This window comes from Parasteatoda tepidariorum, chromosome 1 (genome assembly GCF_043381705.1).
Source record: "Parasteatoda tepidariorum isolate YZ-2023 chromosome 1, CAS_Ptep_4.0, whole genome shotgun sequence".
NCBI lineage: Eukaryota > Metazoa > Arthropoda > Arachnida > Araneae > Theridiidae > Parasteatoda > Parasteatoda tepidariorum.
This window is the reverse complement of record NC_092204.1, coordinates 55,988,498-56,000,744: the sequence shown is the minus strand read 5'-3', so window position 1 is coordinate 56,000,744 and position 12,247 is coordinate 55,988,498.

Sequence of the window (12,247 nt, the reverse complement as noted above, 5' to 3'; positions counted from 1 at the left end):
TATATTTACTTTCGGTTTTTAAATTTTTTTTAAAATTTCGCAAGAAATACTAAGAGGACTATTTTGCAACTGTAGAAGAGTTTAGTTCACGCAATGTTTCATACTTAGCAATAAGGTTTAGAGCTTTTAAAAGTTTGAGGGAGCGACAGTAAATTGCGAAAGAAAACAAATATTTTTGAATATCCTATGTCCGAAAATTAAACAATACGCTCGTAACTTTGTTAGTTATTTTCATTAACTGCGTAAAATTTCGTAAATCTAGCTAAATATTTATGGAAATATGAACATTTTTATAAAAGAATGTAATTTCTTTGTCTTGTGTTCTTTTGCTATAATTTTGAAAATATTCAATACAATTAAACATGTTTTTTGGAGTAATTTAAAAGAAATTACAAAATTATTGTAATAAAATTTGAAGAAATTTCGCCCAAAATTGTGCATGATATGATTGTTTAAAGTAGTTCATTTGTTAAGCACTGGTGGGGAAAAAAATTAGCATTTTATTTTATAATTGCGTGGTAACCATATTCGGTGTCTATTGGAAGAATCTGATTTAAATATTTTAAAAATTCATGAAGTCAAGAAACTTTCGAATATATTCTGTAATTTTTAAAAGTAAAAGCAAAATGAGCATCATTTTCCACAAATTTTATTTTGTAGTATTGCAAATCACACAACCTTATTGTAACTTATAATAAAATTTTTGGAAAACTCTTTATCGTTTTGAGTTTTGTTTAATAGTACAAAAACTACTTCTAAAATTGTTTGGCACTTTTTTTAAAATTTTTAAGATATTCTAATCAGACTTTTTTCATTATTAAAAAAATGAATTTTTTTCGCACATGCGCGCTTTGCAAATAAACTAATTTACACTCATCTCATGCATAGTTATTGACGAATTTTCTTCAAATTTAAATACAATAAATTTGCAATTACATTTAATATTACTACAATTATTTTGTCTAATTTCATTGAATATTTTTCAAGGGTAAGCGGGAAAGCGGTAGAAAAATCAAATTAATGTTTAAAAAATTGCCCATTATTCCATAAATATTTTAGTTAAATTTCCGAAATTTATGCAATTATTTCAAATAACAATCAAATTAATCAATACAAGTTACAGATGGTGTTCAAAAGTTCAATGAATTGAATTATGTGAGTAGTGGATTTCTGTTCATACTAATCTCAAACTATATTTAGAGCAAAAAACTCCATTTGGGGTAAACAATAAGTGGAAGGCAGAATATGATTTATTTATTTATTATTAAAAGCATTATTGAAGCAGTGAATTTGAAGCAAAACGAACATTTTTATTGAGAGGAAAGTAAAAAAAATGAATAAGGATTAAAAATAGTTAAAAGTTCAGTAAAAGAAAGAATAGTTTATCACAAAGAGACTAGGTGCTATTAGTCCGGAGAAGGTATATTTTTCAATTAATTTTACATTCAAATAAATTCTATCTATTAATTCGATCTATTTCATTTTTAAAGAGCTTGAATAAATTTTCAAATAATTTTTTCAAATTTTAAATTTAGATATGCCTCTCAATCCTTGATTTTTCCTTAAAATTAAAATTATGTATAAGTCGTTTTACAAAAAACTGTCATTTTCATAATTTCAGTGTTATTTATGCTTATTTTATGGCTTATTCATATTTATACGAGGTAGAAAGTATCTTTTAAATGGAAATTTTATGATATAGTAAGAAACATGATTGCTATTTTTCGATTTTATTTCTTTCATGGAATTAAAATATACTTAAATGCCATCCCCTCACTTTTATCACAAATTAATGAAACTAAGAAAACATTGTTTTTGATAAATAAACACTATGACAGTTCTTTATTTTTCTATTTGTCAAATTGAAATATAGAATTCAAAAGTACAATTTTAATTTTAGTTTTTATATAAAATATTGCATTAGCATTATTTTTACGCCCCCCCCCAAGCATATTGCACCATTGTATCATAAGAATAAACTAAACCTCCTTAATCTTCACTGGAATGATCAGTCTTTAATATTTCACATTAAGAAACAGAAAACAAACAATGCAACAAACAAAAAACATAAAACAACTTTGCATTTATTTGTCCTCTTGTCCTCTTGTTTTTCATCTTTTTTCTCTCTCGGCTTTTGATACTTCTCGTTTTTGTTTCTTACCTTTATTTTTCCATTTTTCAGTGGCAACTTTCCTCTTCTTTCCGAACCATTTTTGTTTCGTATCATTAATGACTGTCAAGTCTTGAAAATGGGCGCCTACATTTGATGTGCTTGAAACATGTCAAATTTTGTACATTTTTGAAGCACATAAAGTTTTCACGCAGGTAATATCTTACTGATTCAGTTTCTTGTAATTATTTATTTAACAAGCCTGCAGGTTCTCATTCTCAACTCCCTAAAGATTTGTATGAGGAATTAATTTTAATACATCAAATCATGTCACAACTTTTACATTTATATCATTCCCTCGAAACTTTTTTAATTTTTTATTTATTATTTTTTTAACGAAAGTAGAATGAAATTTCCCCCAAAAGTCCCTCAATTTAATTTATATTCCTATATGCATATACATATATAAGCATATGGTTGATTTCAAAATTTAATTAGCAATGATAACATTAATTACAATTTTAAATTTTTTGAGATTTCATGAACTTATTGTTGTACTTTTGAGGTAATCTACGTTTAAATGTTTAGATATTAAAAAAAATCATATTTAAATAAGTAGGAAAGTTATACAATTATTCAAGCTTGTCACTTTTATAAAATGTTTGAGAAATTTAAGGTAAATTAGTATTTAAAGAAGTCCAACAGGAATTTATTTATTAAAGAGATAGATTGAACTGAAAAGCTTGAAATAAAAATTTAATTCTAAATATTTTCTGAAAGCATTTGAGACAGATATTTTAAAATCAACATTGGAAAAATGCATAAATAATATGCAATAGTCTAATGCAGAAACAATAATATAGATTAGAGTGAATATATTATGTGTTTTAAAAGAAGAATAGAAATAAAAAGTCAAAATTAATTTTTTTCTTACTGGCGATCAACAAAATATGATTATGAAATTTAAATTATCTCATATTTCATAGTTATTCTTCAAAGCATTGGACTATTTTTATATTATATTACTAATGATCAATAGAAAATATTGAGTAAGTAAAATATAAATTAAAATTTATTATTTTTTGTACGCTACCTCTATGTTCAAATATTGAAATCGCGTATTTCTCAGCGCATTATAAAAAATTTAAGAAAACAGTTTATTTTTAAAAAACAAGCACATTTAAATTTAATATTTTGATACGTACGCTAAGCTCTCCAAAGTAATATCCGTGCTGTATAAATAATATAATTCAAATTAATATATCAAAGCGAAGACTGTAGAAGGAATAAGCCTTGTTTCAAGCGAATTCATTAGTTAGAGTGCTATCCAGAAAAAAAAGATGAATCAACTGAATCATGATGTTTATTTGACAAAATATTTTCATAAATTTTAGCAACATTCAGAACTATTTGTTTACTAGACACCATTGATATACTTATAATTTATGAAGCTTAAGCTTATTCTTTCATCATTTCAATGCATATTGATTTGAATATGGAGAAAAGCAGCTTGAAATGTTTGCATTTGTGTCATTCATCCCCAAGGCAGCTATCTCTTAAAGTTCTCTTATTTAGGGGTTGATGATTATGTGATAGTATGAATTTTCTCTTATGTGAATGTGAGTGAAAACTTTCCTCAATGGATATTACGAAAGTATATTTTTATTCTTGGAAATTATTATTGATAAGTCAAATAAAATGAAAAAAAAATTAAAGTGTTAAGATAATTTAGATTTCATTTACATAAATTTAAGCCTTTTATGATCACCGCAAGAAATTCCGGTTCAAATTAGGGTAAAAAAATACCAGTACTCAGGGTGTCGATACTTTTTACAGTAAGGACCATTTTTACTAGAACATGTTACAGAACAACAAATCTGATATACCTTAATTTTTCATGTAGTAATTACAGTACAAACACTAAATCACTCTAATTAAATAAATATCTTTGTAAAAATTACGGTGTAATATTTCACGGTGGGAATGGATTTTACGGTAAAATTTATTTCACCGCGAAGTGCTGGTACTTTTTTCACCGTAATTTGTTCCGTAATTTTTCCCAGAATACAGGGTACTAGCTTAGTCTGTAAGTCTGCGTCCATCCTCTTAACTTTCAAATGGCTCAATCTACAGTTATGAAATTTATGCGATGAGTGAATGAGCGATGGTTTTAGAAGAGATTTATAATATATATAAAAATAAATGAGTAATATAGTAGAGACGTTTGTAATATGAATTTTTCTCATTAGCCATTTTTATAAGTAAAAATGTAGGCGTTTACTCTTTTTCAAATATTTAAAATATAACTTTAGTTTTATGCTTGCAAGCTAACACCTATATTTAATAAGCTTCTGTAAAACTAAATATTTAAAACTAGCTGTGAAGGAAATTAAAAATAAATCACAATAAGCTTCTACATTCAATTATTAAGCCATATATGTTCAATATATAGTAATAGCTACCAGCAAAATATAATTTCTTTTAAATAAGTATTTATTGCATATTCTTTAACCTAATGCTCACGGCGCTTAGTATAGCAATTCTGGCCCACAATAGTGCCCACAATTCTGGTTCACACGCTATATCAGCCGTAAGCAAAAGGTTAATCCTTAATTACTTTTTATTCGTTATTTCAGATTTAATAATCAACTTGGTTAGCATATGATGATTACGGCATTAAATAAGTATCTTTAAATTAATCTAAAACCACATATTTATTCTGTTTCTAGCTTTACTTTTAATATGAATATCTGTAAAACTAAATTCAAAATTAGTGATGAATGGTATTAAAAAAACATCACAAATAGCTTTTATATTCAATTAACTAGCTTTATATAATATGTAATAATAGTTAAAAGATATATTTAGTTTTATTGAAATAAGTATTTATTGCATATTCTTTAATTGCTTTTCATTCGTTATTCCGCATTTAATGATCAACGTGGATGACATGCGATGATTGCAAAATTGAATAAGTATTTTTAAAGTAATCTAAAACTACGTGTTTAGCTTTACTTTTAAAATGAATGTCTGTGAAACTAAATTATTTGAAATGCGGAGAATGAAATTTAAAAAAAACTCATGTACCCAAAATAAAAAAAGAGCAAGTATTTAATCATTTATGAAAAACGTAAAAAAATGGCCGAACTGTTATTAAGGCCCATGCTGCTTAAATAATTTTGGTGATAGGTATAAACGCAAATAATAAAGCAAGTTTTGTACTATAAAGCTAAACTAATGGTGAGAATTGACCTATTCGTCGATATTACTAATAGTAACTAAGTATAATAATATAGGTACCAAGATACGCACTAGGTGGAAATAGGTTTTTTTTACGTCCCACTGAAAGGGAGAAATAGCGAAGAAAATTGTTGATTATGGTACTTTTATTCTAACAGAAAACAGTGACGAGCATGACATGTGATATTAAATGATACTGAATATAGTTAATCTTCATTTTGAAGGGATGAACTTCTAAAAAAATTTTTTTGCTTAATCTGATAAAGTAAAGTCACCAGAAGGGACAACAAGTAAAACGAATTTTACAAAACTTGAATTGTTTGACCTAAATTAATCATTAACCTTGTTGCTATATGTATTCCAATTTTATGCATGATTTTGTAAATCTTGATTAGTTCTGATTTATTAATTATTTATTTTATTTCATCCCGTACTGAGTACGGTATTCAGCTAGCAATACATAAAACCAATTTTTTAATCATTGTAAAATGCGTGATTTAAAATGCTCCCTTTAACAATATAGTACTCTATCGCCTAATAAATAGTAAATGCGTTTAAGTTTTGATCTTATCGAATTTTGTAGCTAGGTATCTAGTAACAGGATAAAAATTACAAATCAATAAAATCTAATACTGTTTTCAGATTGTTTCAATCGTCAAGGCTCATATTCCCATTGTATTGAAATAAAAAAACTAATTAAACTTAATAAATACATTTTAAGTTGTAAATGGTGTGTTCGTAATTATTTCCTGCAATACATACAAATAACCCTTAAATCTACGGCATAAATTAAACTTACGGTTTGAAAGAAATGAACAGTGATTCAATTAGGTAGAAGAAAAATGCAGGACTCCTTACGCAAACGAGGGGTATAATCTCCGCTCATTTCTTCTCATTGGAATGACAATGGCAAATACAGATTATGGTAATGGCGGGCCATTTTTTTTGTTGGCAATGAGTCAAAAGTTTTTGTTTACCGTTTTTCTTTGATATGTTTCTGCGATTATTTCAATCTTTTTCTGCTATGCTTCGGAATTCGATCTACATTAATGTTAGCTAACATTCATCCGACGTTTTAAAGAGAATAAAATTCAAATAAAAGTATTTTGCTAAGAATATTTTGTAATGTTTAAAATCATTAATGGGTTTTATAGCGATATTCTTTCGGATTTTAATTTTGGTAATGTTGCATAAGTTAAATTGGAAAATGCATTACTTTACGTCCGTTAAATTGCAGCTGTAAAGCATTAATGAAAGAATTTATAATAAATTGTATTTTACATAATTTTTCTGCTTCACATACTATTCCAACAATATTTACATTTTAAAAAGGTACAATTTTATATATTTGTTTATTGTAATAGCAAAAATACTAAATATCAGTAAAATTATGTTCGAGATATATAAGAGTTTAACACTAATAAAAATAAATAAAATATGTGAATATTTCAATAGGAAAAAAGTCATCACTAAATTTCTCAATATACATAATATATATTCTGTCATTACACCTGTCAGAAAGCATAACATTTAGCAGTTAAAATAAACATCAATTATTTTAAATTTATATTATGTACATTTCGCAAAAAAAAGACGGATCATAATGAATAACTTTTAATCTAATGATTGGATCATCACGTTCTAGAACTTAATCTTAATGGTTCGAAAGCGAAACCTCAAATACGTTAATTAATTAGTGCAGCCGATATTTTAAGTTACAAAAATCAGGCACAAAAACGCGCCTTTTCGAAATAAGCATGTCTTTTCTTCCAACGGATTCGGATATTTGACCTCCAAAATATAGGAGGTAGCTGCAATTTGGAAAATATGGCCCCTAGAGTTTAGTCACGGATAGCGGTCAACATACTATTAAATTTTTTTTTGGGCATATTTCGCCGAATCTTGAGAATTTCTTAGTGAAATTGAAATTTTTTTTCCTACAATTATGAAATTAGCTTATCTAAAGATAATTCCATGCAAAAGGATAATTTTTAAAATTTTTTTATTAATTTCACAAAGTTTGTTTAATAGTTAATTTTGTTTAAAAATTTTTGAATTGTATGGTATACAATTTTTACATCAATTTAAAGATTATAATTTTGCATGGCCAAAAAAAAACACAATTTATGCAAATCGGTTCCTGATAAATAGAATTTTTAAAATGTCATATTTTTAAAATATGTTTTCTCAAGAAATAGTCGTCCAAATTCGCTCAACTTTAGTCTTTTGCTAGGTAAAATTATTTTCCGTAAAATTATGTACAAAATTGCATAATTTGCAATTGAATTTTTTATTGACTTCATGAAATAAAATAATAAAAAATAAAATTATTTACGAAAAATTAAATTTTTTAATCTTTGGATGAACGAATTTTATAATTGTGTTCAAAAATGTATCAATTTTCTTAAAAAGTTCTCGAGATGTGGCGAAATACGTAAAAAGTAAAAGTAAACGTAAAATTTGGAAATAGTTTGTATCAGAATTTAGTTCAATACCTTTCATAGCTAAGTCATTTTTTTCCATCTAATATACGTTTTATATAATGTTTTCAAACGCACCATAATAAAAGTAGTTTAAATAAAAATAGTTTAAGATTTAAAAAATAATTAAAAATAATAAGATTAGTAAAAAGTAGAGATAATTAGCTTTATTGAAATTTCACACTGTAATTGTTTTGAGTCAGATATCTTCTGTGATTCATGGTGAAAACAATAAATAAATACCAGTCTTTAATTAATCAGTGATTTGTATTTAAAAATAATCCCATGAGAGTGAATGTAAAGAATGAAAGTTAAAAATACTTTGTTCCTTTTAACACTTCTCGAGAATTTTTATTTATGAGATTTATATTTTATTATTTTTAACAAAGTTTTAAAATCATTTATCTTGAATCAAAAGAAAATAATGCTAGGATTATTTAGGTTGTTATTTTACGATTTATATAACTTATTTTAGGTGTAAGTATAATATTATCTTAAAATAAATTTAAAATGTTTTATAGCATTCAAATATGGTGCTAAAAGACAAGAAACTGTTTGACTAACTCATTTAACGCTAAAATTACAGTTTGGTTTCTAAGACTTTAGAAAAAACTAATGTAGTATCAATTTTCAGTTATTTGAAATTTATAAATCATGATTAAAAATTCATTTTTCCAAGTATTTACAAATACTTTCTCTATTCAAAACTTATTCAAAAACTTACAAAAAAATGCTGCTTGTTTTGTTGATAATTGTCTAGTATGTGTCAATAATTGTCATAAAAGTTTGAAGTCTTACAAAAAAGAATAATAAATTGAGATATTCTGCATAGCTCTAAACTTACTCGGAAAATAGGAAATAATGTCAAAACATAATTTAAATTGTTAAAGTTTAGGTGTCAAGAGACTTCTTTACTTCGCCTGATAGATATAAATGACATTAATCTGGCATCTGTCAGTATCTCTGCTATTCGGTCTAGTTTAGTGTTCGCCATTTGTGACACACTAATACTTCTTCTTTGTCACATGTCTGATTTATGCGTTTTTTTAAGAACGTGTCACAGTGGAAATGCTCTAAAGCCTATTTACTTCCTCGCCTTGTAAGAGTGGTTGGCTCACTTATGTTTAACCAAAATGGATATAAATTATGGTCTTTTTGGTAAATGGCGCTAGGCAATCATCTGAAATTCTTCTCAATCTTTGAAAATGGAAAATAATTAGGCTATAAATTCCTCTTATATTGCGGATGACGTATGAGTTGAGACGAGATGTGTTATTTTTTTTATCTTTGCATGTTAATTTAATTGTTTTAAACTTTTAGTCACGCATATCGAAAAAATTTTAATATTTGTATCACGTTTTATCATGATTTCTAGATATCTTGAATTATAATAATTTTTGAAAAAAAACAGAAACTTTATTAATATCCTTTTCATAAAATTAGATCAATATAAGATTATTTTTCCGAACTTCAATGCCATATTTTTAATATTTTTGTATCAATACAAGAACTAAAATAAACGATTTCAGGCAATACAAAGAGAATTATTAATAAGAACTCCAAACCTAATTATTAATTATTTCAATGAAGTTTATTAAATGTTTTAAGTTAAATCTGAATTCGAATGGCGAGAGGTTTTTTTTTTAAATTTATTTTGATGTTAATATTTTCTACTTAAATACCAGGTTTATATATCCGTTCCCAGTTTAATCTCTTTTTTCCATTAAACAATAAAAATAATTTTAAAGAAATTTAAGTATATTTGGATTATTCTTTTTAGTATAATATAGAAACATAATCATTGATCACATAGTAGACAAATATTAGAAATAAAAGGTCATTAACATATACAATTCTTTCGTAGAAAAGCTGAAGAAATTATACCTGTATTAAAGGAAATATTTCCAAATCTAGTTAAGCTAAAACCGAAAACACGGAATTAATGTACGTGACTCTTGGGTAGTCATAAACAATTTTTATTGGTTAATTTAGAAAAGAGAATAGTATAATTTAAGAAAAGAGGACTCTTAAACATAGATAATTAGAATCATGTGCAAATACGAGTGTCATGTTTATGAACCAAGTAATGAAATGTTTTAAATAATCCTTTCATTATTTTACCCCATGAGAAACGTTTTATATTTTAAAATATTTTTAATTATTTGCACTTTTTAATATTTTTTTTTCTTAAAAATGGATTAAACAAACTCATAAAACTAAAAATCAATTTAAATTTTAGAAAAAAAATATTTCTTAAAATGTTTTATTGATATTTTCATAATGATGATATTCATTTTTAAGAATTTCTCTTCAAATTAAGATTTTTCATTTTTTAAAATTTAGATTTTTCTGAAGGGAAAAGTTTAAGACTTTTTCTTCCATAAAGGTTTTATTGTTTTCATTGTGATTGAACTTGGTACATTTTCCCTTCTGTTTAGGATTATTTTGAATGTGACGATTAGAACTTTAGATGTATTGAATTCAGGGTATAATAATTATTCATGCAAAGCAATATTATGATAGGATTTGTAACCAATCATATGATTTCGTATTCAAGNATACATAATATAGTATAATATCTATCACAGCTGTTATCTCAGAAAAAGGGTACCAAAGACTGTATTTGAATAATAAGTAAAACTTTTTAAATATTTTGAAGTATATTCAATAAGCACCATTTATTTCGATTGGATGTGATTTTTTTTCAAATGTAAGCAAATCTCATAACTTTTGAAAACATGTCTCAAATATATGTAGAAAAACGCAGGAATTTTGCAGTTAATATTTCTTAAATGCTTCATTGATTTTTCTTACATAAAAATCCCCTGTAAAGTCTAATTTTAAGTTGAAATGAGTCAATTTTTTTAAAATTATTTTATTTGATTCTTAAAGTTTTGACAAATCCGCATCAAGTGAAATTTTTTTTATCCAGAACTCCGTGAAAGCTGCCGACAACTTTGTAAAATATAAATGAATATTATAATCTATTTCAGATTCTTTGTAGCTCTTAAAGATAAGAATTTTCTTTCGGGCAGCTAATTAGTGGATAAATGATGTTTCTGATATTGCGGAAATTTATTTTTAACAACAAAGAATTATTACTAATTGCAAATAATCTCTATAAATATGTTGAGACTACTCTGTATTTGGTAGCTATTTTTCAAATAAAATGCAACGATTGCAAATATCACTTTTGCGTCAGTTTATAACAGCTCAGAAGCTCTTCTGTGACTACGTCAGCTATATAGTTACTTCTAATGATTTGACCTACTCTATTTGATTGTTTTCCAATACTATTAAGTTTGTCGATAAAATGCATTACTATATAATTTTTCTTTGCTGATAATTGAAGCTAAAGAACTTTTTTAGAAATGCGATGAATTTTACTGATTATATAGGAAAAAGAATCATTGTTTTTATATGCTTTATATGTTTTTAGGCATAATTATAGTAATTAAAGCTGGAAACTTTAAAAAATAATTTCTAATTATGGTGAATGTGCAAATTATTGTCACGTGTCTATTATAATCAACAATATGTTTTTTAATTGCTCATTTAATCATAATAAAGTAAAACATCTAAGTCGATTTATTTTTTTTTCTAAGCAGATTTATATTTTTTACAAAATACTGTATATAGTCAACAGTGTGCTAATACACTATTGACTATGGGCATTTGATCATGAAAAAGTAAAACATCTGAGTCTATAGATAATATTTTTTCTTGTAACTCTAATAGTGCATGAAATAGTAAATAAAATACATATTATAAAACCTAATTAGCGTATTATCAATAAAGTGTACTATCAATTTTTTCTTATGGTTCTGATAATGCATAAAATAATAAATAAAACACGTATTATAAAAACTAAATTCAAAAACTATTGTAATTATGCAAGAAAACATAAGCTCTACTTTCATTAAATAAAAAATAGGTATTATGTAGTAGCGAGAGTATTAATTTAATTAAACACATATTTAAAAAAACATTCATTAGGGATATTAATATATTTAGTTCTCAAGTAATAATTAATGTACCCCCTTTTCCATTTCAGAAACAGATATCAATTTACGATTTCTTACTGCCTCCAAAATAAGCTCCGATATCAGTTCGTTGACAAAAAATATTATGAAGATGTTACTGTTATTATTGATTATTCTCGTTAATTAATATTTATTAATTTTGGTTCAGCTTTTTAATAAAGAATTTTTTATTAAAAAGATGAATTGGTGTTAAAAACTAAAAGATGAGTTGATGTTACTTATTCATGTTGGAAACCATGAAAATTTATCTTATTATTATTGAAGACGAGTCTGATTAATTAATTATAGTAATAGGTACTAATAGAATTTGGTTTATTGGGGATTTTAATAGGTATTAACCATATTTCTAAATATTGATCCCAAAATCTGCACTG